Raw genomic sequence first — 27,369 nt, forward strand, 5'->3', positions numbered from 1 at the left:
GTGCCTTATTTAGTTCATTTGGTGAGGTCATGTTTTCCTACATAGTCTTCATGCTTGTGGGTGTTCATTGATATCTGGGCATTGAAGATTTAGGTATTTATCTAATCTTCACAGTCTGGGTTTGTTTGTACCTGTCCTTCTTCAGATGGCTTTGCAAGTATTCAAAGGGAATTCAGTGTTGTGGTCTAAATATTTGGTCACTGCAGCTGTATCTGCATTAGGGTGTATCTCAAACCCAGTAATGCTTTTACTCTTTCAGACTTGCAGAGGTGCCACCTCTGTGGTCTTGGGTAAGTTCTGGGAGAATTCCCTGGCTTACAAAGCAAAGACTCTTGTTTGTTTGTTTTTTCCCCTTACTTTCACTCAAAGTAAAGATCTGCTCCTTTCCATGCTAAGCTGCCTAAAGTTGGTGAGGGAAGACACAAGCATTCCTGTGTCTATCACTGCTGGGACTGTGCTAAGTCACACCTAAAGCTAGCACTGTAGTGGGTCTTGCCCAAGGCCTGTGGCAATGATTTTCTCACTACTGCTGGTATTTATTGAAGGCTCTTTGGTCAGCAGTTGATGAATCCTGCCAGGAGGGGTTCTTTCTCTTTAGTGTGGCAGCTGCCCTTCTGGCCCAGAATGGGTCTAGAAATGTTTATGAGTTAGCGCCTAGGATAGCTGCTTTAGGACTCTGATTGGTGCTTTGTTTTACTGGGACTGAGCTGATACCCAGGTTGCAAGACAAAGTCCTCTTTACCTTTACCTTTCCTTTCCTCAAGCAGAAGGAATCTCTCCCCATGGCCACCACAGCTGGAAATGTGTTGGGTCACACTGAATCAGCACAATATTGGGTCTTGCCCAAGGCCCATGGTAACTGTTGACTGGCTACTGCTCATGTTTATTCAAGGCTCAGGGGCTCTTCAGTCAAAAGGTGGTATATTATTCTAGGACTGGGTCCTTCACTTTATAGCAATGGGTTCTCTTCTGGCCTAGTCTGGAAATGTCCGGTGGCTATGCCCTTGAATAGGGGCTTTGGGATTCTGCTTGGTGCTTTATTTTACTGTGACTGAGCTGGTATCCAAGTTTTAAGACAGAGCTATCTTTAGTCTTTCCTGTCCTCTTGGAGCTGTGAGCTACACTGCCTGGAGTGGGGGAGGGTGACCAGCCCAGCTAGTGTCTCACTGGGTTGCATGTGCCCCAAGTCCATTGGCTCCAAGCCCAGCACAGCATCAGGACTTGCCCAGGAATTGCAGTCCTTGTGACCTAGACTACTGCTCAAGTTTATTTAGAACCCCAGAGACCTTTCATCCATGGTCAAAAGGCCTGCTGGAAGTAGGTTCTGACTGCTGGAATGGATGATTTCCCTGTGACTAGGGCTAGTCTAAATGCTCCCTTAATGGGCACCTGCCAAATTCTGCCACATATTGCTTTCCACTGTGACAGAGCCACACTAAGTTCCAATGCAAAATCCCATAATCACTTTGCTGTCCCCACCACTGCAAGCATACAGATTCTGTCTCCATGCAATGTGGCCACCCCCAGGGTATGGGGTAGGGTGGTATAGGCAATTCAAGGCTGCCTTTCTTACCCTGCTTAGTGCCTCTTTTCTTGATATGATGTTAAAACCAGGCACTGTGATTGTTCACCTGATTTTTGGTTCTTATGAAGGTGCTTTCTTGTGTGAATCGTTGTTCAGTTCCTGGAGGGAAAGATTGGGGTCAATTGCTAGAGGCTTCTCTTTAGCCATGTTGCTCTGCCTCCTCGTCAGAAATTAAATTTTTAATGAAAAAGTTTCCTACTAAGAAAACTGTAGACCAGGTGCCTTCACTCACAAATTCTTGTCTACTGAACATTTAAGGAAGAAACGGTAGCACTTTCTCATAAATTTTTGCAAAATATTGCAGAAGAGGGAACACATACCAAGTAGTTTTAGGAGGCCAGTATTCCTATGATACCAAAGCAGAAATAGATACACTAGATGTTAAAGGGGGAAAAAAAAGACAGACAAGTAACCCTCATGAACATGTACACAGAACTTTTTAATAAAATATTTTAGAATTGTATCTAGCAATATATAAAAAGGATAGTATATCATTACTAAGTGGGGTTTATTTATAGAATAAAAGATTTGTTTAATACTGAAAAATCAATGCTAATAAAAAATAAGGAGAAAAATTTTATGATTACTTCAATAGAAGAAGAATAAACACCAGACAAAATTCAACTCTCATTCATGTTTAAAATAAAATATCTCCAATAAAACAGAGTAAAGCAGGAATAACATCAATATTGTTTTTAAAAAGCATCTATAAAATATTCTGCAGTTAACATACTTAATGGTTAGTTATTGAACACTTTCCTTTTAAGACCAGGAACAAGGTGAGCTATTACCGTTTTGTTTTGGTGTTGTATTGGGGTGGGGGTGGTACCAACCATTGCAACAAGCCATTATTTTCTAAAGGCATGTACTTAGAAATGTAAGAAGTTAAGCTGTATCTATTTGGAGATGATACAATTGTTTATTTAGAAGGTCCTTAGAAACCCATAAAACAATTATTACAATTATTAAATAAATGGATACCCATTTAATATGTAAAAGTTAAACTGCATTTTATATACTGCAGTAAACAACTGGAAATGAGAATAAATATTCAATATACAATAGCAACAATAAATACATAGATTTAACAAAATCAATGTAAGTCCTTTAAACTAAATATCACAAAATATTGCTGAAAGACATTACAGAAACCTTAACTAAGTAGAGCAATATGTTGCATTTACAGCCTAGAAAACTCAATATTGTTAAGATTTCAATTCTCTCCAAATTGATGTATAAATGTCATGCAATTCAAATAGGATATAGAAAAAATTGAAATTAATAAGCTGATTCTAAAATTTATATTAAAATTCAAATAATGTAGAATAACAAAAATTATTTTTAACAAGAACAAATTTGGAGTTCTGATACTTCCTGATTTAAAGAGTTATTGTCAAGCTACAGCAATTAAGATGTTGCCATGGGGAAAGATAGTCTTACGCACCCCTGTTTGGCTACATAAGAATGAGCCTTGGTTTCGATTTGCAATTAGCAATCTTGGGTATATTTTCATATACCTACTGGTCATTTGTATGCCTTCTTCAGGAAAATGGCTATTCATGTCATTTGCCCATTTTTAAATCAGGTCATTTGTTTCTTTGCTATTGAGTTGTGTGAGTTCCTTATATATTTTGAATATTAACTTTTTATAATATACAGTTTGCAATGTTTTTCTCCCAGTCTTTAGGCTGCCTTTCCATTCTGTTAATTGTTTTCTTTGCTGTGCAGAAATTTTCAGTTTGATATAGTCTCATGTTCATTTTTGCAGAAGTTTTCAGTTTGGTGTAGTCTCTTGTTCGTTTTTGCTTTTGTCACCTGAGCTCTTGGTGTGATGTCTGAAAAATTATTGAATATCCACAACAAGATATAATATCATGCTTGTTAGGATAACTATTATAAGAAAGGCAAGAGATAAGTGTTGAAAAAGATGTGAAAAAAAGGGAAATTTTGTACACTGTTCCTGAGAATGTAAATTGGTACAGCCATTATAGAAAATAATATGGAGATTCTTCAAAAAAAACTGAAAGTAGAACTACCATATATATGGCCCTGCAATCTCTTTGCTGGATAAATACCCAAAGAAAATAAAATAATCACCATGTAGAGATATCTGTGTACTCATGTTCACCACAGCATTATTTACAAGAACTAAGATATAAACACAACCTAAGTGTCTATCATTGCATTAATGAATAAAAAAGTTATATGTATAGAATATATGTATATAAATATATACATTCTATTGTGTGTGTATGCAGTGGGATATTATTTAGCCTTTAAAAAGGAGATACTGAGATACTCCCATTTGTGACCATATGGATGGACCTGAAGGACATTATGCTAAGTGAGATAAGCCACACGTGAAAAATGTTGCAGAAAATACTTTTCAGCAGAAGGATTATAGTTTAGAATATTGTATTGCATATCGAATAATTTTCCAAGAGATTAGATTTTGTGTGTTCTTACCTCTTACCCCTACAATAAAAGAAGAAGCTATTAAAGGCGATAGATATGCTCATTTACTTACTTGTAGTAATCATTTCACTATGTATATATGTATTAGTCCATTTTTACACTGCTGATAAAGACATACCTGAGACTGGGCAAATTACAAAAGAAAGAGGTTTATTGGTCTTATAGTTCCACATGGCTGGGGAGGTCTCACAATCATGGCAGAAGGCAAGGAGGAGCAAGTCACATCTTACATGGATGGCAGCTGGCAGAGAGAGAGAGCTTATGCAGAGAAACTCCCATTTTTAAAACCATCAGATCTCATTTGACTTATTTACTATCATGAGAATAGCACAAGACAGACCAGCCCCCATGATCAAATGACCTCCCAGTGAGTTTCTCCCATGACATGTGGGAATTGTGCGAGTTACAATTCAAGATGAGATTTGGGTGAGGACACATCCATACCATATTATTTCTGCCCCTGGCCCCTCACAAATCTCATGTCCTCACATTTCAAAACACAGTCATGCCTTCCCAACAGTCACCAAAAGTCTTACCTCATTTCAGCATTAAGTCAAAAGTCCACAGTCTAAAGTGAGACAAGATAAGATCCTTCCACCTCTGAGCCTGTGAAATCAAAAGCAAGTTAGTTACTTCATAGATACAATGGGGGTACAAACATTGGATAAATACACCCATTCCAAATGGGAGAAATAGACCAAAACAAAGGGGCTACAGGCCCCATGAAAGTCCAAAATCCAATAGGGTAATCATTAAAACTTAAAGTTCCAAAATGATCTCCTTTGACTCCATGTCTCATATCCAGGTCATGCTGATGCAAGAGGTGGGTTCCCATGATCTGGGGCAGCTCTTCCCCTTGTGGCTTTCCAGGGTATAGCCTCCCTTCAGCTGCTTTCATGGGCTGGCATTGAGTGTCTGCAGCTTTTCCAGGCACATGGTGCCAGCTGTCAGTGGATCTGCCATTCTGAGGTCTGGAGGACAGTGCCCCTCTTCTCAGAGTTCCACTAAGCAGTGCCCCAGTAGGGACTCTGTGTGGGGATTCTGATCCCACATTTCCCTTCTGCACTGCCTTAGCAGAGGTTCTCCATGAGAGTCCCTCCCCTGTAGCAAACTTCTGCCTGAGAATCCAGGCATCTCCATACATTTTCTGAAATCTAGGTAGAGGTTCCCAAACCTCAATTCCTTATTTCTGTGCACCTGCAGACTCAACACCACATGGAAGTGGCCAAGGCTTGGGGCTTGCACCCTCTGAAGCCATGGCCAGAGCTATATCTTGGTCCTTTTGAGTCACAGCTGGAGTGGCTGCGATGCAGAGCACCAAGTCCCTAGGCAGCACATAACACAGGGATCCTGGGCCTGGCCCATAAAACCATTTTTCCCTCCTAGGCCTCTGGACCTGCAATATGAGAGGCTGCTGCGAAGATCTCTGATATGCTCTGGAGACATTTTCCCCATTGTCTTGGGGATTAACATTTGGCTCCTCATTACTTATTCAGATTTCTTCAACTGACTTGAATTTCTCCTCAGAAAATGAGATTTTCTTTTCTATCACATTGCCAGGCTGCAAATTTCTGAACTTTACTGAATGCCTTTAACAGCACCCAAGTCACTTCTTGAATGCTTTACCGCTTAGAAATTTCTTCTGCCAGATACCCTAAATCATCTCCCTCAAGCTCAAAGTTCCACAAGTCTCTAGGGCAGGGGCAAATTGCCGCCAGTCTCTTTGCTAAAACATAACAAGAGTCACCTTTGCTCCAGTTCCAAACAAGTTCCTCATCTCCATCTGAGACCACCTCAGCTTGGATTTCATCATCCATATCATTATCAGCATTTTGGTCAATGCCATTCAACAAGTCTCTAGGAAGTTCCAACCTTTTTCACATTTAACTCTCTTCTTCTCAGTCCTCCAAATTGTTCCAACCTCTGTGTGTTACTCTGTTTCAAAGTCGCTTCCACATTTTTGGGTATCTTTTCAGTAGCACCCCACTCTACTGGCACCAATTTGCTGTATTAGTCCATTTTTATGCTGCTGATAAAGACATACCCAAGACTGGGCAATTTACAAAAGAAAGAGGTTTATTGGACTTACAGTTCCATATGGCTAGGGAGGCCTCACAATCATGATGGAAGGCAAGGAGGAGTAGGTCACATCTTATGTGAATGGTAGAAGACAAAAAGAGAGCTTGTGCAGGTAAACTCATTTTTAAAACCATCGGTCTCATTTGACTTATTCACTATTACAAGAATAGCACAAGACAGGCCCGCCCCCATGATTCAATTACCTTCCACCAGGCTCCTCCCATGACATGTGGGAAATGTGGAAGTTACAATTCAAGATGAGATTTGGGTGGAGACAGATCCAAACCATATAAATATATATAGCAAAACATTATCTTATACAACTTAAATATATGCAATTTTTTAAAAATTAAAAAAGAAAAGAAGAGACCTTGGGCTAGGAATTCTTACTAAGAGATACAGAATCCTCACGTTTTGTGCTGCACTTATCACCCTGTGTGGAGATATCTTTCCCTCTTTCAGACTCATTGTGTAATCCTTTTTTACTTAAGTGTGTGTATCATATGTTGCCTGGCTAACCCCACTGTTGCATCCATTTTGTGCAGAGAAAAGATAGGGTCCTGTTGCTGTAGCACAAGGGGGCTGTGTGCAGGCCAACTGTCCATTAAGGGCTGCCAGGAGGGACCTGCTGGCCATTGGGACTAACACTGAGTAATGAAGCTGATTTTGCCCTGTGTCTTCCAGTGCTTGACTGGTTGTGTTTTTCTTGGTGAACCTGATAATAAGATGCAGTGGGCAGAAGTGATCAGATTTCTGCTCCTGATAATAATCAACACGTGCCTCTTACTTGATGGCAGTATTGTCCAGAGGATAGATACATGTCAGGGAAACAGAATATCAAGCCTAGAAATAATGGCACACATACATGGACAATTGATTTTCAACAAAAAAAGTCAAGATAATTCGGTAGAGAAAGGAAGTATTTTAAATCAAATAGTGCCAGAACAATGGGAGATTTATTTTAAAAAGGAACATTGACCCTTATTTCACACCACACACAAAAGTTAACTCCAAAGAGTAGTAAGTTTAAATATGAATCTAAAACTCTGAAACTCTTTAAAGAGTAGGAGAAAATCTTAGTCATAAATGAAAAAGTTGATCAATTGAATTTTATCAAAATTCAAAACGTTTGTTCTTTAAAAGATATCCATTAAAAATGAAAAAGCAAGCCATAACATGGGAGGAAATATTCCAAGATGTGTCTTTGACAGAGGACTTGTGCCCAGAGAAGAGAACTCTTACAGCTCAATCACAAGAAGAAAAGTAACCCAATAGAAAAACAGACAAACGACTCTGGGAAAAAAAAATGCCGGTTTCTTAATAAGTTAAATATACATATACTATTTGATCCTTCTTTTTTGATCCTAGGCTTTGATTCCAAAGAGAAGGGAAAATGTGTGTGCATGCAAAGAGAGCTGCTTGATTGACAATAGTCCCAAACTGGAAACAATCTAAATCTCTGTCAAAAGATAAATGACAAACAAAATGTGGTATACCGTATGTTAAAATAATACTGAAGAATGAAAAGAGGTTCTGCTGATGCATGCATCAACATAGACGAATCTCAAAAACGTTATGCAGAGTGAAACAAAGAGACATGAAAGAGGTCATACTATATGATTCCATAATATAAAATGAAAACTAATCTGTGTGAAAAAAAGACGGAACGGTGGCTAAGTGGTGAAGTGGAGTGGGAAAGTGGAGAGAAGAATGACTTATAAAAGGCGTATGAAATATTTTGAAGATATTGGAAGTGTTTTGTATCTTGATCATGGCCTTGGTTTCACAGGTGTATACAACTGTCAAAACTCATAGATTTGTATAATTTGAATGGATTTATTTTATTGTGTGTAAATTACTTATTAAAAAATAATTCTCAGTAAAGTTGATAAGGATAAAAAAACACATGCACATTTCCTTAGTTTTTTACTTCTTGAGTAGAAATGGGAAAATAATGGCATTGGAGAAACTCATGGGAGTTTTTAAAGAAAGGTCATGGAGGTGGGAACTGGTAATTATTAACCTCAGAGTGGTTCAAACACTTCAGCTCTGAAAAGCAACCTGGAACACTGTATAAATCTACAATCTCTTGGCCACAAACTACAAAATCCCCAAATTAATAGAGCCAAAGATTTTTCTTAAGTTTGGTGTAAACTCATTTGGCATCAAATGCAGATCTGAAATGATTTAAAGTTATTTATAGTCTTTATCTCACTTAATATATGTTTTACCACAAACATATTAATGCATTTGGTTACAGGGCACTGCTCTTGGCACTTTGGGTGGTATATCATATACAGTATATGCACTGTGTTCTTTCTTAAATCTGAAAAATTCTCAACTACATGTGATTCTATGGCTGTCAAAGGATGTGGACCTGTAATAGCCAAGAGTTTTCTCTTGCTGTGCTTAGAATTTAGTTGAAAATGTATGTCCTTTCTTTTTTGTCTCATGAATGGTTGATAGACAAAGCAATAGAATTTTTAGATACAACTTAGCATTGTTGACTAGTAAGTTAAGCAAGTTATAAAGGATTAACTAATAATATTTTAAACTAATGTTACTATATTAATAAAGTACAGTTGACCCTCTGTATCTGCAGGTTCTGCATCTGAGGATTCAATTAACCACAGAATAAAAATGTAGTATTCTTGGGATGCAGGACCTGCAGATAACGGAGGGCCTTTTCCTGTCTGTGGGTCCCACAGGGCTGACTGCAGGATTTGAGGATCCATGGATTTTGGTGTCTGCAGGGGTCCTGGAGTCAATCTCCAACAAATACCAAGGATGACTGTCCTCAAATCTATTTAAGTATTCCATTAATATTTGGTACTACTGGGCAAGTCCCATTGCTCATGCATAAAGACTGATAGATGAAATTTTTGAAATTTTAGGAAAGAATGCTTTACATAGCAGTAAATCATCAGCATAATCTTAATTTTGCTTTGATTTTTTTGATTGCTGTTTTTCCTAACAATAAATTATCATTATTTGTCTTCATTATTATCAAGGCATTTTGTTACAGATGATTTGCTTAGCTTTATAGTAAATTTTAATGCATATTTAGAGCCATAATCTCTTAATATCTAACTTCATTTATTGCTATTTTATTACTTTTGTGACAGAATCATTCTGTCACCCTCTCTGGAGTGCAAGGGCATAATCATAGCTTATTGCAACCTTGAACTCCTGGGCTCAAGTGATCTTCCCACCTCAGCCTTCTAAGTAGCTGAGAGTACAGGTGTGCACTACAATGCCTAGCTATATTTTAAAGTTTTTCCTTTGTAGAAATGGGGCCTTGCTATGTTGCCCAGGCTGATCTCAAACTACTGGCCTCAAGCAATCCTTCTGCCTTGGCTTCCCACAGTGATAGAATTATAGTCATGAGCCACTGCACTTGGCCTCAATATATAACTTTAAAACATATAAAGATAACAATTCAAATGTGAATTACTCATATTCCTCTTACTAAATCAAACATGAATATAAACCCTCAAAAATCTTCTCAAAGTGATACTTCATTGGTATTTCATTTTTTTCTTCTACCGGAAAATGAAAGCTGATAGAGGAAATGTGTTATGGAATCTTCCCTACCTGAAAAAATGTTTGTAGCAAAGTAAAATAAAATTTGAGAACATTATTATGAACAGGTAAAGTACTAATACTAGGTTGAAACTTAGAAAGAACTACGCTTCACCAAAGAGCATAATCTCTTGTGGTAACTTGGTAAAAGCTATGGAGCAGCAACTTGAACAAGACTGAAGGAAGGACCCCAAGTCAAGGAGCTTCCTAGGAGCAGCAGTGAAAGAGATGACTACATACTAGTGCAGGAAGGTCTGACACCAGGGAAAACAATCTCTGAAGGTGAGGATGAGAAAGGTGTGCCCTGGAAAAGGTTTATGCTGGGAAAGGCAAGAATGAGGGACTGGGGTATGAGGCTACGGAGTGCAGCTAGGCATTTAAAACTAGTAAAAATCATCTGACTCATATGAGTATATTCAGATGAATTATTACAGGTTAGTTGTGAAAATATTTTGCTCATTTAGAAATAATAGAGGGGTTGACTAAGCTTGGAGGCTCACATTAGGGGACAGCCAGGGCCTATAATGGCAAGCAGGAGAAGATAAAGTCAAGATTCCTTCCAACCCAAATCTAGCTTCAGCTATAGTCTGAACAACTTAACCCAACAATCAGAAACATGAAAAAGACTTCTGGCATTATATAATAAAGATTTCAAGTATCTTTTTAAGAAGAAAGTCAGACTCTTGAGCCCAAGAACAATGGCTAAGAGTTTGATAAACATGTATAAAATTCCTGCTATTAATAAGCACAGTTATGACTTAAAGATGAAGGGGCACAGGGGGATGACACACAGGTGGTGGGAGTGTTGGGGGAGTGTGGTAGACAATCTCTAAGATGGAACCAAATGACTTAGCTTACAGGTGTTCACACCTTATATAATCCCCTCTGCTTTAGTATGAACTGAATTGTGACTTGCTTCTAGTGAAGAGAATATAGCAGAAGTGATAGGATGCTATACCCATGATTAAGTTATAAAATACTGTGGTTTCTGTCTTGAGGACTCTCTTTTGTTCTTTCTCAGTTTTCTCAGATCACTCTTCAGGAGGAAGCAAGCTGCCACATTTTGAGAAAATTCTGTCAAGAAGTTCATGTGGGAAGGGACTGGGGACTGCCAACTTCCACATGAGTGAGCTTGGAAGCAGATCCTCCAGCTTCCCTCAGCCCCAGTCAAACCTTTATATGAAACTGCAGCCTTGGCCAATAGCTCAACTCCAATCTCATGGGGAACTGTTGTTGAGCCAGAGAACCCAAATAAGCCATGCCCAGGCTTGTGATCTATAGAAATGGAGAAAATAAATACTTGCTGTTTTAAGCTGCTAAATTTCAGGGCAAGTTGTTATTTACCAATTGATAACCAATACATAGAGATGGTCCTATACAACTAATATTGGGTTTCATGTTAAAATTACAAATAAGCGGGAGTGCAGGACCTAGGACCTGAGCACAGAGACAATGGACAGGGCAGGTTAGTAGTGGGAACTGGGTTTAGGTATAGTATATTCAGTATAGATACTGGGTGATAGTGGAGTATAGTACAAGTGTGTTGAAATCAACCAGACTTGAATTGAAGTATTCCTCAAAGTTCTCATTTGTCAAATGGGCTTTTTTTTTTTTTCGGATTAAATGATACTGAAAGTGTTTACTGTAATGCCTGGCCCCTAATTGCTCAAGGAATCAAGACTTTTACTATAATGAGTAACCCATTTATCTTACTAAACTCATTAATAATATAGTTTGGATATATGCTCCCTCCAATTCTCATGTTGAAATGTGACCCCCAGTATTGGAGGTGGAGCCTAGTGAATGGTGTTAGAGTCATGGGGGCAGATCTCTCATAAATGGCTTGGTGCCCTTTTCACAATAATGAGTAAGTCCTCATTCTATTAGTTCCCCTGAGATTGGATTGTTTAAAAGAGCCCGTTTCTCTCTTGCTTCCTCTCTCACCATGTGGCACGTCAGCCCTGCTTGCTTTTTGCCAAGAGCAAAATCTCCCTGAAACCCTTATCAGAAACAGATGCTGGTGCCATGCTTGTACAGCCTGCAGAACCATGGGCCAAATAACCCTCTTTTCTTTATAAATTGCCTACTTCAGATATTCCTTTGTAGCAACACAAATACACTATTACACTATTAGACTAATACAAATAGACTAATACATAGACTAATACACTATTTATCTCCAGCTTAGGAAATGTTTTAACATTAAATTTCTAGAATCTTGATTTTGTGGGAGAGGTATAAGTTGTCACATATTGACCATAACCTAACAGGAAGATGAGTGAGGCTGAGACAAAATACCAAAGATCACAGAGGTCTCCTTCAAGAGAAGAGGTGGCTGGAATGAAGTGATAGATTCTATGAATTATAGACTAGAGTACCTGCCATTTTGAAATGTGTCAGAAACTCAGATAGTGGGAGGTGGATGTGCCACTGTTGGCTTTAGAACCTGTTGTTTAACATTCATGTCTGGAATGCAGAGGGTTCCCCTTTTAGTGAGACTATGCTAATGAAAAAAATCAAACTCACCTATATTTTTCTGTATTGTGATATTCAATTTTAAGAACTCAAGGGGAAACAAGGTCCCTCAATATTGACTAGGTGGGAGTGGGTTGGTAAAGGAGAGAAAAGAGGACTGTAGTGGTGGTGATGGAGGCAACCAAAAAGGAAGAGAAGGGCCTCTAGGGAATGTTCTGTGATAATGACCTCTAGGAGTTATCTGGCAGGAGGCTTGTGTGGTTTCCTGACACACACGGTTCTGCATCCCTGTGCCTGCTTTGTTTGAGCATTAACCCAGGGCAGATATTAGAAATCCTCTTTAAGGATTATATGAAGATTTTCTCCCCATTTAATGACACCAAGTACTAGACAAATATTTAAATCTAAATTGTCCCTATACGGTCATGCCCTGCATAATGACATTTTGGTCAATGAATGACCACATATATGATGGTGGTCCCATAAGTTTATAATGGAGTAGAAAAATTCCTACCACATAGTGACATCACAACTGTCATAAGGTCACAGCATAACACATTACTTTTTCCGTATTCAAATATGTTTAGATATACAAATACCATTGTGTCACAATTGCTTATGGTGTTCAGTACAGTAACATGCTATACATATACAAGCTTGTAGCCTAGAAGCAATAGGCTATATCTTATAGCCTAAGTGTGTAGTGAGCTATGCCATCTAGATTTTTGTAAGTATGCTGTATGATTTCCCACAATGACAAAATCACCTAATGGCATATTTCTCAGAACATATTTCTATCATTAAATGAGGCATGACTCTATATATATGTGTATATGTATATATATATATAAAATGTTTCATAAGTCTAATAGTTACCTATACATTTTTATGTAAGTGGGGTTATTAACATTCTTCAGTTGTTCGTTTCTTTCTAGTCAGAAAATAAAAATAAACATACACATATTTCTAGTCAGACTGATGTTGTTATAAGCTGCACGAACTTGGAATTCTTGGTTGGAGATATAGCAAGCAAAGCATTGGTTTGCTTTCTATTGATAATGTCATAAAAGATTATGGAGGAACCATGCTTTGTGTATAATTAGTCATATGATGTTCAAAGCATAATTTGAATAGTGAAAATATTTGCTCTGAACCAAAGGAAAATAAATAAACTCATCAGCTGATAGCACTCACCAAGAAGAAATGATGAAATCAGATGAGAAATATTAAATATGGAATGCCTTAAATGAGGTATATATGTTCCACAATTTAGTGTTTAAGAGAATATTGCTATTGTAATATATTGAAAGGCAGATGATATTATGACTTTCCACAATTTGAAAGCACATCCATGAATATCTGTTAACAGCAGAAAGTCACAGCTAAACATGAAAACATTAACTTTGTTATTTTTAGTTGAAATTATTACCAACATTGAAAAAAATTATAACAAATCATTCTTAATCTAATTACTTAATCACAACTTTCTTTTTTTGCATATTCCTTTCTAAGCCTTTAATTGTTTATATTTAGAGTTATTATATGACATGTTCTATTTCAACTTTTTTATATATAAAGTTACAAACATTTGATTACTTCTATCTAGCATTTTAAATGTGCTTTTAAGTAGTCACCTAATATACCATTAGGTTATTTCTTAAAATGTACTAAAGCAATCTTGCTTTGAGAGAAGTTTGTTATTTCAAAATTATGTATTTTACATTAAGTATTTTAACTCTACATCTAAACTACACAAGTGCTGCAGTCCTAGCCTATGTGTTGCACAATAGTACAAGATCCATAGCAATCATGATTTCATTGTGACTAAGTAATGTAACTCTCAGGGTCCAACAAAAAATTATTACTTTTCAGTTGTGGATATGGGTAGGTAAAAGAGAACATTGGACACAAGGCTAGGCAGAATGAAATTTTATATGATGGATTCCTATTTATTTTCACTTCTGCATCCCACTGATTTTTAAAATTTTTTTAAAAACAAAATTGATACCGGGGGTGAGTTTTAATATTCAATTTTGAATTTTTGGATGTCTCTGAAACACAGAATTTCTTTGTTTCAAATTCAGTTATTCTCATTGAATTTTTATTGTGTTTCTCCAGAACAAAATCTAGATATGTGTCAGGGTAGAATCAAATGTGTGCACAAGAAGCACTTTTTAATTTGTATATATCTTAAGCTGTTGACTTTATAAGTGACTTGAACATCCTAAGATTCACATTTTAATTTATATATATATGAATCATATATAATGATATGATTTTGCTTACTAGTCTTCTGAGGTACCAAAGTTTTCATTAATTTGTTTTGGTTAGGGTGTTGACTTAAAGTGAAAAAAAGCACTCCCTTCTACAAAATAGACAGAAAATTTGCCAAAAATAAAAATATATTAAGCAAGAAGAACATTTTAATGCACTTTAATTTTAGCATAAATGATTTTATTGATCCTTTCCAGAAATAAGTTCTGAAGAGATTGAAATAAGTTCTGATGAGGGACCAAGGCTGAGGGTAGAGTGGAGTAGGAAGTGCAGCATTAAAGTTTGACTGAGGGAAGCAGTCGTGCCAGACGTATCTTAGACAGTAGATGGTTCACTATGAGGACCCCGCAGAGTGATGCAAAGTGTAAATTTGTGGCAGATAAAAAATGTGGAAGATGTCATAGTTAGTCACCTTTAGTTGTACCCATTTCTTATCTCAAACAAGAAAAATGCATATGGCCTTGAAATCTCAAGGCCAAATGTCCAAGGACTCAGTGGAGTTGGGATAGACTCTTTGGGAACCATAATAATGTGTGAATCCTGCACTGGCAACCAAAGTATTCAGGTTCTCTCATCAGAAATGACTAGGTGCCTGGCGTGACCCACAGAGAGGAAAGAAGAGCAATGTGGTACAGCGGCCCACCTGAGAACCACACAGGGCAGGGGAGCCCCTACCCCTGCCCCCGCAACCCCCTGCAACCCACCAAGGAAGGCAGTGGGAAACTGTGCTTTTTCCATGGAACTGTGCAACCCATGGATTGGAAGATCCCACTTGTGAACCCACACCACCAGGGCCTAGGGACCCAACCCCAGATCTGCGCAGATTCTCAACAGCTTCTCAACTAGAATCTGCTTAAGCCTGCTAAGTTCCCAGGAGGAGGGGCCACCAGCACCACAGCTGCGACTGCCTGTAGTCTAAGCCATTTGAGCTCCTTGTGGGAGGGTCAGCAGCCAGTACTGGGACTGATAGCTGCCTAACACTCTAAGCTCCCTGGGCAGGGGAAGGGAGGCAGCCATCTCTATAGCTGCAGACCATGCTTTTCCCCTGCTGGAGCCAGGGAGGCTGGACAGCTTGGTCCCAACAGATATCCCCCACAGCCCAATACACCGGCTGTGGCAGACTGTGGCCATAGCGCCTCTTCAGGCCTGACCCTGACTCATCTCTCCTCACTAGGTGGAGCCTCTCTTCAGGAACTCCAAAAACTCCAGCCAGGGCCTCAGGGACAGAACTCTGATCTCCCTGGGCCTGAGCCCCTGGGGGAGTGGTGGCCATAGCAGACTTAGCCTTTCTGCTAGATCTGAGGAATCCAGGCAGCCCAGATGGGTGGGTTGTCCCCCAGTGAAGCACACCCCCTCCACCAAGGGACAGTTAAAGTGCTTCATTAAATGAGTCTTGTTTCCCGTGCCACCCAATTGGTTGAGACCCTCCAATAGGGGTTGCCAGACACCCTATACAGGAGCAATCCTACTGGCATTAGGTTGGCACCCCTCAAGGTCAGACATCCCAGAGGAAGGAACAGGCACCCATTTTTGGTGTTCTCCAGCCTTCTTGAGTGACATCTCCAGGTGTGGGAGCAAACCAAATGAGTAGGGTCTGAAGTGAACCCCCAGCAAACTACAGCAACCCTACAGAAGAGGGATTATTGAAAGAAAAACAAACAGAAGACAACATCAACAGCATCAGCAACAAAAGAAGTCCCCACAAAAGCCCCATCCAAGGGTCAGTAGCCTCAAATATCAAAACTAGACAAACTCATGAAGATTAGAAAGAAATCAATGAAAAAACGCTGAAAACCCAAAAGGCCAGAGTACCTCTTCTCCTCCAAATGATTGCAACGCCTCTCCAGCAAGGGCACAGAGATGGACAAAGGATGAGATGGATGAATTAACAGAAGTAGGCTTCAGAAGATGTGTATCAGCAAACCCCACTGAGCTAAAAGAGCAGGTTCTAACCTAATGCAAAGAAACTAAGAACCTGATAAAAGTTTAGAGGAGCTGCTAACTAGAAAAACCACTTTAGAGAGGAGCATAAATACAAATATCAGTCGCCGAATTGATGAAGCAGAAGAAAGGATATCAGAGTTTGAAGACCACCTTGCTGAAATAAGGCATGCAGACAAGATTAGAGAAAAAATGAAAAGGAACAAACAAAGCCTCCGAGAAATATGGGACTATGTAAAAAGGCCGAACCTACGATTGATTGGAGTACCTGAAAAAGACAGGGAGAATGGAAACAAACTGGAAAACACACTTCAGGATATTATCCAGGAGAACTTCCCCAACCTAGGAAGACAGACCAACATTCAAATTCAGGAAATACAGAGGACACCATTAAGATATTCCATGAGAAGATTACCCCCAAGACACATACTCGTCAGATTCTCCAAGGTCAAAGTGAAGAAAAAAATGTTAAGAGCAACCAGAGAGAAAGGCCAGGTCACCTGCAAAGGGAAGTCCATCAGACTAAGAGTGGATCTCTCAGCAGAAGCCCTGCAGCCAGAAGAGAGTAGGGGCCAATATTCAACATTCAAAAAGAAAATAATTTTCAAATCAGAGTTTCATATCTAGCCAAACTAAGCTTCATTTGCAAAGGAGAAATAAAAGACTTTTCAGACAAGCAAATGCTGAGGGATTTTGTCACCACCAGGACTGCCTTGCAAGAGTTCATGAAGGAAGCATTAAATACAGAAAGGAAAAAACCGTACCACCCACTGCAAAAACATACCAAACTATAAAGACCAATGACACTATGAAGAAACTGCATCAACTAATGTGTAAAATAACCAGATAGCATCATGATGACAGGATCAAATTCACGTATAACTGTAGTAACCTTAAATGTAAATGCGCTAAATGCCCCCAATTAAAAGGCACAGACTGGCAAATTGGATAAAAAGTCAAGAGCCATCAGTGTGCTGTATTTAGGAGACCTATTTCAGGTGCAAAGACACATGTAGGCTCAAAATAAAGGGATGGAGGAAAATTTACCAAGCAAATGGAAAGCAAACAAGCAGGGGTTGCAAACCTAGTCTCTGACAAAATGGACTTTAAGCCAATGAAGATCAAAAAGGACAAAGAAGGGCATTACATAATGGTAAAGCGATTAATTTAACAAGAAGAGCTAACTATTGTAAATATATATGCACCCAGTACAGGAGCACCCAGATTCATAAAACAAATTCTTATAGACCTCCAAAGAGACTTAGACTCCCACACAATAATAGTGAGAAACGTTAACACCCCACTGTCAATATTAAACATATCAACAAGACAGAAAATTAACAGGGATATTCAGGACTTGAACTTGGCTCTGGATCAAGTGGACCTAACCAACAACTACAGAACTCTCCACCCCAAATCAGGAGAATACACATTCTTCTCAGTGCCCCGTGGCACTTATTCTAAAATTGACAACATAATTGGAAGTAAAACACTCCTCAGTAAAGGCAAAAGAACTGAAATCATAACAGCCTTTCAGACCACAGTGCAATCAAATTAAAACTCAGGATTAAGAAACACTCCCAAACTACACAATTACATGGAAATTGCACAACCTGCTCCTGAATGACTCCTGGGTGAATAATGAAATTAAGGCGGAAATCAAGAAGTTCTTTGGAACTTATGAGAACAAAGAGACAACATACCACTTAACACGCCATGTTAAGAGGAAAGTTGATAGCACTAAATGCCCACATCAGAAAGCTAGAAAGATCTCAAGTCAATATCCTAACATTGCAATTAAAAGAGCTAGAGAAGCAAGAGCAAACAAATCCAAAAGATAGCAGAATACAAGAAATAATTAAGATCAGGGCAGAATTGAAGAATATAGAGACAAGAAAAACCCTCCAAAAATCAATAAATCTAGGAGCTGGTTTTTTTTAAAAAAACATAATAGACTGCTATCTAGACTAATAAAAATGAAAAGAGAGAAGAATCAAATAGACACAATAAAAAATGATAAAGGGGATATTGCCACTGATGCCACAGAAATACAAATTACCATCAGAGAATACTATACACACCTCTATGCAAAATAAACTAGAAAATCTAGAAGAAATGGATAAATTCCTGGACACATGCACCCTCCCAAGACTAAACCAGAAAGAAGTCAAATCCCTGAATAAATAACAAGTTTTGAAATTTAGGCAGTAATTAATAGCCTACTAACCAAAAAAAAGCCCAGGATGAGATGGATTCACAGCAGAATTCTACCAGAGGTACTATTCCAAACAGTTGAAAAGGAGGAACTTTCCCCAAACTCATTTTATAAAGGCAGCATCAACCTGATACCAAAACCTAGCAGAGACACAACAACAACACAAAAGAAAACTTCAGACCAATATCCCTGATGAACGTCAATGCGAAAATCCTCAACAAAATACTGGCACACAAAATCCAGCAGCACACCAAAAAACGTATCTGATCAATTCACATTCATCCTTGGGATGCAAGGCTGGTTTCACATATGCAAATTAATAAACATAATTCATTATATAAACAGAACCAAAGACAAAAACCACATGATTAACCCAATAGATGCAGAAAATGCCTTTGATAAAATTCAACATCCCTTCAGGTTAAAAACTCTCAATAAAGTAGGTATTGATGGAACGTATCTCAAAATAATAAGAACTCTTTATGACAAACCCATAGCCAATATCATACTGAATGTGCAAAAGCTGAAAGATTTCCCTTTGAAAACCAGTACACCAGTGCAAGACAAGGATGCCCTCTCTCACCAATCCTATTCAACATAGTATTGGAAGTTCTGGCCAGGGCAATCAGGCAAGAGAAAGAAATAAAGGATATTCAAATAGGAAGAGAAGAAGTCAAATTGTTTATGTTTGCAGATAACATGGTTCATGATTCTATATTTAGAAAACCCCATCATCTCAGCCCAAAAACTTCCTTAAGCTGATAAGCAACTTCAGCAGTTTCAGTAAACAAAATCAATGTGTAAAAATCACAAGCATTCCTATACACCAACAATAGACAAACAGAGAGCCAAATCATGAGTGAACTCCCATTCATGATTGCTACAAAGAGAATAAAATACCTAAGAATACAGCTAACAAGGGACATGAAGGACCTCTTCAAGGAGAACTACCAACCACTGCTCAAGGAAATAAGAGAGGACACAAATGAAAAAACATTCCATCCTCATGGGTAGGAAGAATCAATATTGTGAAAATGACCATGCTGCCTAAAATAATTTATAGATTCAATGCTATTCCCATCAAACTACCATTTACATTATTCACAGAATTAGGAAAAACTACTTTAAATTACATATGGAACCAAAGAAGAGTCCATATATCTAAGACAATCCTAAGCAGAAAGAACAAAGCTGGAGGCATCATGCTACCTGACTTCAAACTATACTACAAGGCCACAGGAACCAAAGCAGCATGGCACTGGTACCAAAACAGACATATAGACCAATGGAACAGAATAGAGACCTCAGAAATAAGACCACACGTCTACAACAATCCGATCTTCAACAAACCAACAAAAACAAGCAGTGGGGAAAGGATTCTCTATTCAATAAATGGTGCTGGGAAAACTGGTTAGCCATATGCAGAAAACAAACTGGACCCCTTCTTTACACCTTTTACAAAAATTAACTCAAGATGGATTAAAGACTTAAATGTAAACCCCAAACCATGCAAACTCTAGAAGAAAACCTAGGCAATACCATTCAGGATGTAGGCATAGGCAAAGATCATGACAAAAATGCCAGAAGCAATTTCAACAAAAGCCAAAATTGACAAATGGGATCTAATTAAACTAAAGAGCTTCTCCACAGCAAAAGAAAGTGTCGTCAGAGTGAACAAGCAACCTACAGAATGGGAGGAAACTTTTGCAATCTACCCGTCTGACAAAGGTGTAATATCTATCCAGAATCTATGAGGAACTTAAACAAATTTACAAGGAAAAAAAACAACCCCATCAAAAAGTGGGCAAAGGATATGAACAGGTACTTCTCTAAAGAAGACATTTATGTGGCCAACAGACATATGAAAGAAAGCTCAACATCACTGATCATCAGAGAAATGCAAACCAAAACCACAATGAGATACCATCCCATGACAGAATGGTGATTATTAAAAAGTCAAGAAACAATAGATGCTGGTGAAGCTGTGGAGAAATTGGAATGCTTTTACACTGTTGGTGGGAATGTAAATTAGTTCAACCATTCTGGAAGGAAGTGTGGCGATTCCTCAAGGATCTAGAACCAGAAACACCATTTCACCCCACAATCCCATTATTGGGTATATACCCAAAGGAATATAAATTATCCTGTTATAAAGACACATGCACATGTATGCTTATTGCAGTACTATTTACAATAGCAATGACTTGGAACCAACCCAAGTGCCCATCAATGATAGACAGGATAAAGAAAATACACCATGGAATACTATGCAGTCATAAAAAGGAATGAGATCATGTTCTTTGCAGGAGCATGGATGAAGCTGGAAGCCATCATTCTCGGCCAACTAACACAGTAATGGAAAACCAGATACCACATGTCTCACTCATAAGTGGGAATTGAACAATGAGAACACATGGACACAGGGAGGGGAACAACACACACTGGGCCTGTTGGAGGATGGGGGAAGGGGGAGGGGACCTAGAGAATGGGTCAATAGGTGCAGCAAACCACCACGGCATATGTGTACCTATATTAGAAACCTGCTCATTCTGCACATGTGTTCTGGAACTTAAAGTTTTTAAAAAATGTGGTACATATATACCATGGAATACTATGCAGCCATAAAAAGGATCAGGACATGGATGGAATTGGAAGCCATTATCTTCAGTAAACTAACACAGCAACAGAAAACCAAACACTGCATGTTCTCACTTATAAGTTGGGGCTGAATGATGAGAACACATGGAAACATTGGAGGGGAACAACACACACTGGGGACTGTCATTGTGGAGCCAGGGGGAAGGAGATAATCAGGAAGAATAGCTCATGGATGTTGGGCTTACTACCTAGGTGATGGGATGATCTATGCAGCAAACCTCCATGGCACATGTTTACTTATGTAGTAAACCTGCACATCTAGAACATGTACCCCTGAACTTAAAGTTGAAGAAAAAATAAGGAAAAGCTAACTTTTGCCTGGAACTTCTTTTCAATGTATTAATAAAGTGTGTTATATTAAGTATGTTTGAGTGTTTTACTTAGTCAAGCAAAGTTGTGGTTACCGAATGGCTTACTTATGTTGTAGCATCTGCCTAAGAATGTTCAAGTTGATAAGAAAGATGGACCTGTTCAGGATTCAGAAGGTAAATAGGATGTAGATCTTCCTTAGTGCATTGTAGGCTAAAATAAAGGTACTCACACTGTTGGCTACACTGTTAGTTGTGAATCTGTTCCATGGTAATTGGACTCTTATTCCATGGTTCTTAATATAGAGAGAGATCTTAAGAATTCATTCCAAGAGCTGAACAATGTACTTTCAGTCCTGGAGGAAATCTCATATGGTACTTGGCATTGGATCAAAAATACATACTCAAAATTAGTATTGCTAAGTGTACACATTACACCATAGATTAACTCTGGGTATGCCAGATTTTTCCTGATTTATATAATTAATTTTATCCTTTTGTTTGTCTCAAAGCTTAAGTGGAAGGTCTATACCCACAAGACTCTTTTAATACCACAAACAATAGTGGTATGTAAAACACAAAAAAATAACTGAGTCTTCTCTGCAGAACAAAGAATTAGATCAGTACCTCCAGGATCTTTTGTTACCACATCAAGAAAATTTTGTCTCATGTCAGGCTGTCTAGTAGCTTTCATGCAAAAATTATTTTTAGCCGAATGAAAAATGTCCTAGATCAAAAGGAGCCTTAACTTGTAGCATCATGTTTGGAAATCTGAGGTAGATCTATGACCTCATTTTGGCAGCACTGAGTGTAACTAATAGGTTCAAAGATAGTCACATAATGTCCAAAAAAAAAGTGAATCAGACCTTTTTCTCCCTCCTTTTTTGTTCGTTTGAAATGAATAACATTTACACCTATCTTATAAAACCATCACATAGTCATTGTAAGAATTCAGAATGGATGGACAAAAATATGGAGAATAAAATAAAAGTCAACCACATTCCCCAAGCAGGATGTCCTAGTTGGGGGTGAGGTTTTTATCACCAAGGCCCTGTTTAAGGAAGCCATATCTGGTTGCCAGGTGGAGAGGTAAGAAACTTCTATGTAGAGGGAATAGCTTGCATACGTGTTCTCTGGAGGAAGAGAGAGAAGGCCAGAGTGTCAGGAGCATTGAAGGCATTCAGGTAGTTCTGATAGATCTATTAGCATATGAAAAGTAGAATGTGACTGATTGGTGTTAAGCAGAGAAATGATATAATGTAATTTGCATTTGGAAAAGATCACTGGCTACAATACAGAGATTCAATTGGAGGGTCAAGAGTGAAGTAATAAGAGTGGATAGTGGGAAGATGCGTTATTCTAGGAGAGACCTGTATTTGATTATTCTTAGGTAGAGAAGCAGAAGTGGGGACTGAGAGAAATGGACACAATCAAGAGATAGTCTGAAAGTGGAATCAGCAAGACTTAGATCCTTCTTACACCAAAACCCCCCTTACTCTCTCTGCTCAGCCACACTGACTTTCTCTCAATCCCTTGTACTCCCTAGGTAGCCTTCTACCACAAGGTCTTCATCATGTTATTCACTATACCTAGTACACTCACCTCTCTCCTCTGCCTAGTTTAACTCCTCCTCATCCTTCAGATCATTTCCAACATCATTTATTCAGGAAAGAATTATCTAGTCTTCCAAAAAATATTACAGGTTCTCATAGCATGGTATGCCTATTTTGCATAATATTTGATGCAATAGCAATTTTACATTTGTTTTATGTTTAGTTGATTACCACCTGCATCTCTCCACCAAGCCATGAGTTTCATAAAGACAAATGCTGTATTTGCCTTAATTATTATGATGTTCCCAGATCTGGACTCAGTGCCTACGTATGCAGTAGTTACCTAGTACCTGTGGTTTGAAAGAATGATAAATGAATATTAGATATATAAATGTTTAAGTTGGCCAATTATGTTAGTGACAATATTTTTGAAGTTAAGGTAACATCAGGGTGAAACAGAAAGCAATGAAAATGAAAATTACAAATGATTTTCATAAAGAATAAAATAACTAAGGATTTAAGCCAAAACTGAGTATGCTACTCTACAAAAGCCTTGATGCTGGCAGCAAGGACACATCTATGACCTGATGAATATGATCAATATCTTCCGAAGATTGAAGATTAAAAGTAAGCCACTGAGTCGAAATAAGAATCATATTAAAATTTATAGTGCTGCTAAATGACAAGAAGTCTGTTAGAGTAGAACCCAGGTCAAATTTACATTTGCCCTTGGGCCTTCACCTTGGTGTTGTGTTTTCTTCCCCCAGTCAGTGAACAGAGGTACCAAAAGGCCTTGAAAAAGGGTCACTCTTGAGTCTTGAGAGTGCAAAAAAGAGGTTAGGAAGAGCATCCTGAAGTAATCATGGAGCAAACAATAAATTGCAATACTTTGCCATCAGCACAAAGAAATCACAGCAAACTAGGTTGTCCTGGAGGCCATTTAATCTCCATAAACTTGCTTTATCCTAATCACGAAACTCTAAATATTGCTGATTTTTTTATGGTTTTGTATTCCAGAAAACTCCAAAAAACAGAAACAAAAACACACATGAGGTGGCAGGAAAGAAGAGACAGGGCCTTGAAAATAAATGTTACTTGTAATTTAGGATTTTTGGATGACGTTTATGTGTGTGCTGTTATGACTTTGAGAAGCACAGACTAGAAAGGTCTTTCAATACATGGATGCTGGAAGCTCTGTCCACCTTCTTGGGTATTCAGTTATTATTATTTTTGACTTAGACTTACATATGGTAATGTTAATGAACTGCAGCAAAATATTTTCAGGTCACAATAAATCTTTCAAAATGTTTTCTTGGGCAGTACTATTATAGGAAAATTACCTAGCCTGATCCTGTAGCTTGCTATCCTTTCTACCTTGACTGCATTATTCTTAGGTTGACTTGAGTTTGCTTTCTTTCTGGAGGGTGATCACACAATTTTGAGTTCTGACAACTTCATATCAAGCATTTGGACTCACTGCAAGTGAAATCTTACCTTTAAAAAAAAAACATATTTTCAAGTGTGTGTATATGTATTGCTTTGGAGTTTTATATTTCATTCAAATTTAAGTTCTTCCAAATTACTTTTTTGATTATTTGCAATAACGTCTATTTTTTAGCTTTGCAAACCAGAAAAAATATGATTAAAAAATGCTGGATGTGAGTCTTAAGCAATATTGAATAATTATTAAGAAAATGAATATTCTGTTAATGATGAAAACATACTAAATGTGAAATATGCCACTTCTAAGGTACTGTACCTAGAATGACAAATTGGAGGTGATTTAAAATATAAAACTGTATAAAATTGAAGACTTTTTGAGCTACAATCTTCTGTAGAATATTCTTCATCTGTTGTGTTCAATCACTTGAATTTCTAGATTCTAATTTATGTTGAGGCTTTGGGGTATAACTAAAAATGCAGTTTTTGAAGCCTACTGTGGCAACAGGGACTATAGCATTGCTTTCTGAACAAGACTTCTAACAGCTAATAATAATTTACTCATAAAGTTTAGAAGTCAAAGCTACCAGTATTTATTAAGTTTTCACTATGTGCCCGGTGGCTTCTAGAAAAGCAGAAGTAATGCATTCTGCTTTGGGGGAGCTTCACATCTATGAGGAAATAATTTAAGACAGCAGACAATCAAGACATGAAGTTCTGTGTTGCAACCTACAAGGATTATAGGATGTTAGAAAAGGCAAAGGTGATAGGATTTGGAACTGTCTGAGGAGGTCATAGAACCACAGCCAACTGTGAAAGGGTGTGCAAACTTTGATGGGACAGATGGGATGGAAGAGGGAACTGCATACAGGGAATGAGGACTGGAGCACCTTAATAACACTGGGATATATCTGTGCATAAGGCTTATTGAGAGAGGATGAAAATAAGAAGCACGGGCATTGAAGAAATAGTAGCATGTGGTGTGAATATTATACACCCCTACTTTCTTCTTTAATGCCTGTACTTCTTACTTTTTGTTGTAATAGAGGCTTTGATTGGCAGAAAAAGGGAGTTTGACCCTATACTGAGCAGGAAAATTAATGATGAAAATGAAAAGAGAATCTAGACTTCATATGACCAAATAAGAAGTGACTGCAGTAAATCTAGTGTGAAATTGTGAAGGCATAAATGAGGAATTATTGATAAACTTTTTCTATGAATTGTAAGATAATTATTTTAGGGAGCTGGGCATGGTGGCTCACGCCTGTAATCCCAGCACTTTGGGAGGCCAGGGCAGGAGGATCACTTGAGCCCAGGAGTTCAAGACCAGCCTGGGCAACATAGTAAAACCTGGACTCTACCCAAAAAATACAAAAATTGGCCAGGGATGGTGACATATGCCTGTAGTCCCAGCTATTGAAGAGGCTGAGGTGGGAGGATTGCTTGAGCCCAAATGGTTGAGGCTGCAGTGAGCCAAGACTGCACCACTGCATTTCAGCCTGGGTGACAGAGCGAGACCCTGTCTCAAAAAATTAAATGAATATTTTAGGCTTTTCAGGCCATATAGTCTTGGTGGTAACTACTTGACCCCACCACTGTAGCAAGAAAGCAGCCACACCCAATATATAAATGAGTAAGCATGGCTGTGTTCCAATAAAACTTTATTTAGAAAAACAGGCAGAGGGCTATATGTGGTCTGCAGGCCATAGCTATCTACCACTGTAGTGGTTACATGGGAATTAAAAGAAGGAAACAGTTTAAGATCTTGGAAAAAAAAACATTATTAGATTCTAATGTTTACCTGCATAAAAGAGATAAGGAGGGGAAGGAACCAAAGATTTCACACAACACATCAGACCTTAAAATATCAATGTGGAATTCATCAATATGGAAATGGTAATTGAATTCATAAAAGTGACTTGTCGAAGAAGAAGAAAGGCAGGCTAAGGACTAATGATTAGGATAGCTCTGGGTGGGGTGGTGATTGGCCTCTAGGGTGACAGCAATATTCTGTTTTTTGATCTGGGTGCTGATTACACTGGAAGGTACACTTTGTAAAAATTTATGAAGCTGAACAATTATGCTTTCTGACTTTTGTTTATTTATATTGTACTTCAATAAACAGGGGATAGAAAGAGGAGCTAAAACCAACGAGAGAACAAAGAAATCCTGATTAGGAAAGTAGGAGAAGATCCAGGAGGTGAAATATCACAGAAACCGAGAGAGGGTTGAAAAGGAAGGACTAATTGGCAGAGCCAAAGGAAGAAGCAAGGTTAAAATGAGGATGGACAGTGGGTTAAATTTACCTAGCAGGTAAGAGATGACCTCCACATGGTAGCTTCGGTGGAGTCGTGTGGTTGGAAATTAGATTCCAGGTTTTTAAGCTGAAAGGAGGGGGTATGGAAATTGAGTAGTTTATTAAAAACTTCAAGGACAACGGCTGTAAGAAAACTAATGGTTTACTTTTGTAAGATATATTGAAGACAACAATAGAATGAAATAAGGGTTTTATTTCTTGTGATTTTTCACAGAAAATATTGTGTATGTTTGAGAAAAAGGGGAAATAACCATAGTGAAAGATTGAGGATGTTAATAAGAGGTAGAGAATACACAGAACAGAAAAAGCTAGATAAAAATAATGTCTACGTCAAAAGGACAAATAATCAGAAAGAAAAATAAGATAAATTCAGATAAGGAACTACTCAGAAGAGGGCCAAATCTACTCCATGATGTGAAGCCATCTGCCTGGCATCTGTGTAATCACCATGACCGTTTTCAATGAAT

The sequence above is a fragment of the Macaca nemestrina genome, chromosome 7 (assembly GCF_043159975.1).
Source record: "Macaca nemestrina isolate mMacNem1 chromosome 7, mMacNem.hap1, whole genome shotgun sequence".
Lineage (NCBI taxonomy): Eukaryota > Metazoa > Chordata > Mammalia > Primates > Cercopithecidae > Macaca > Macaca nemestrina.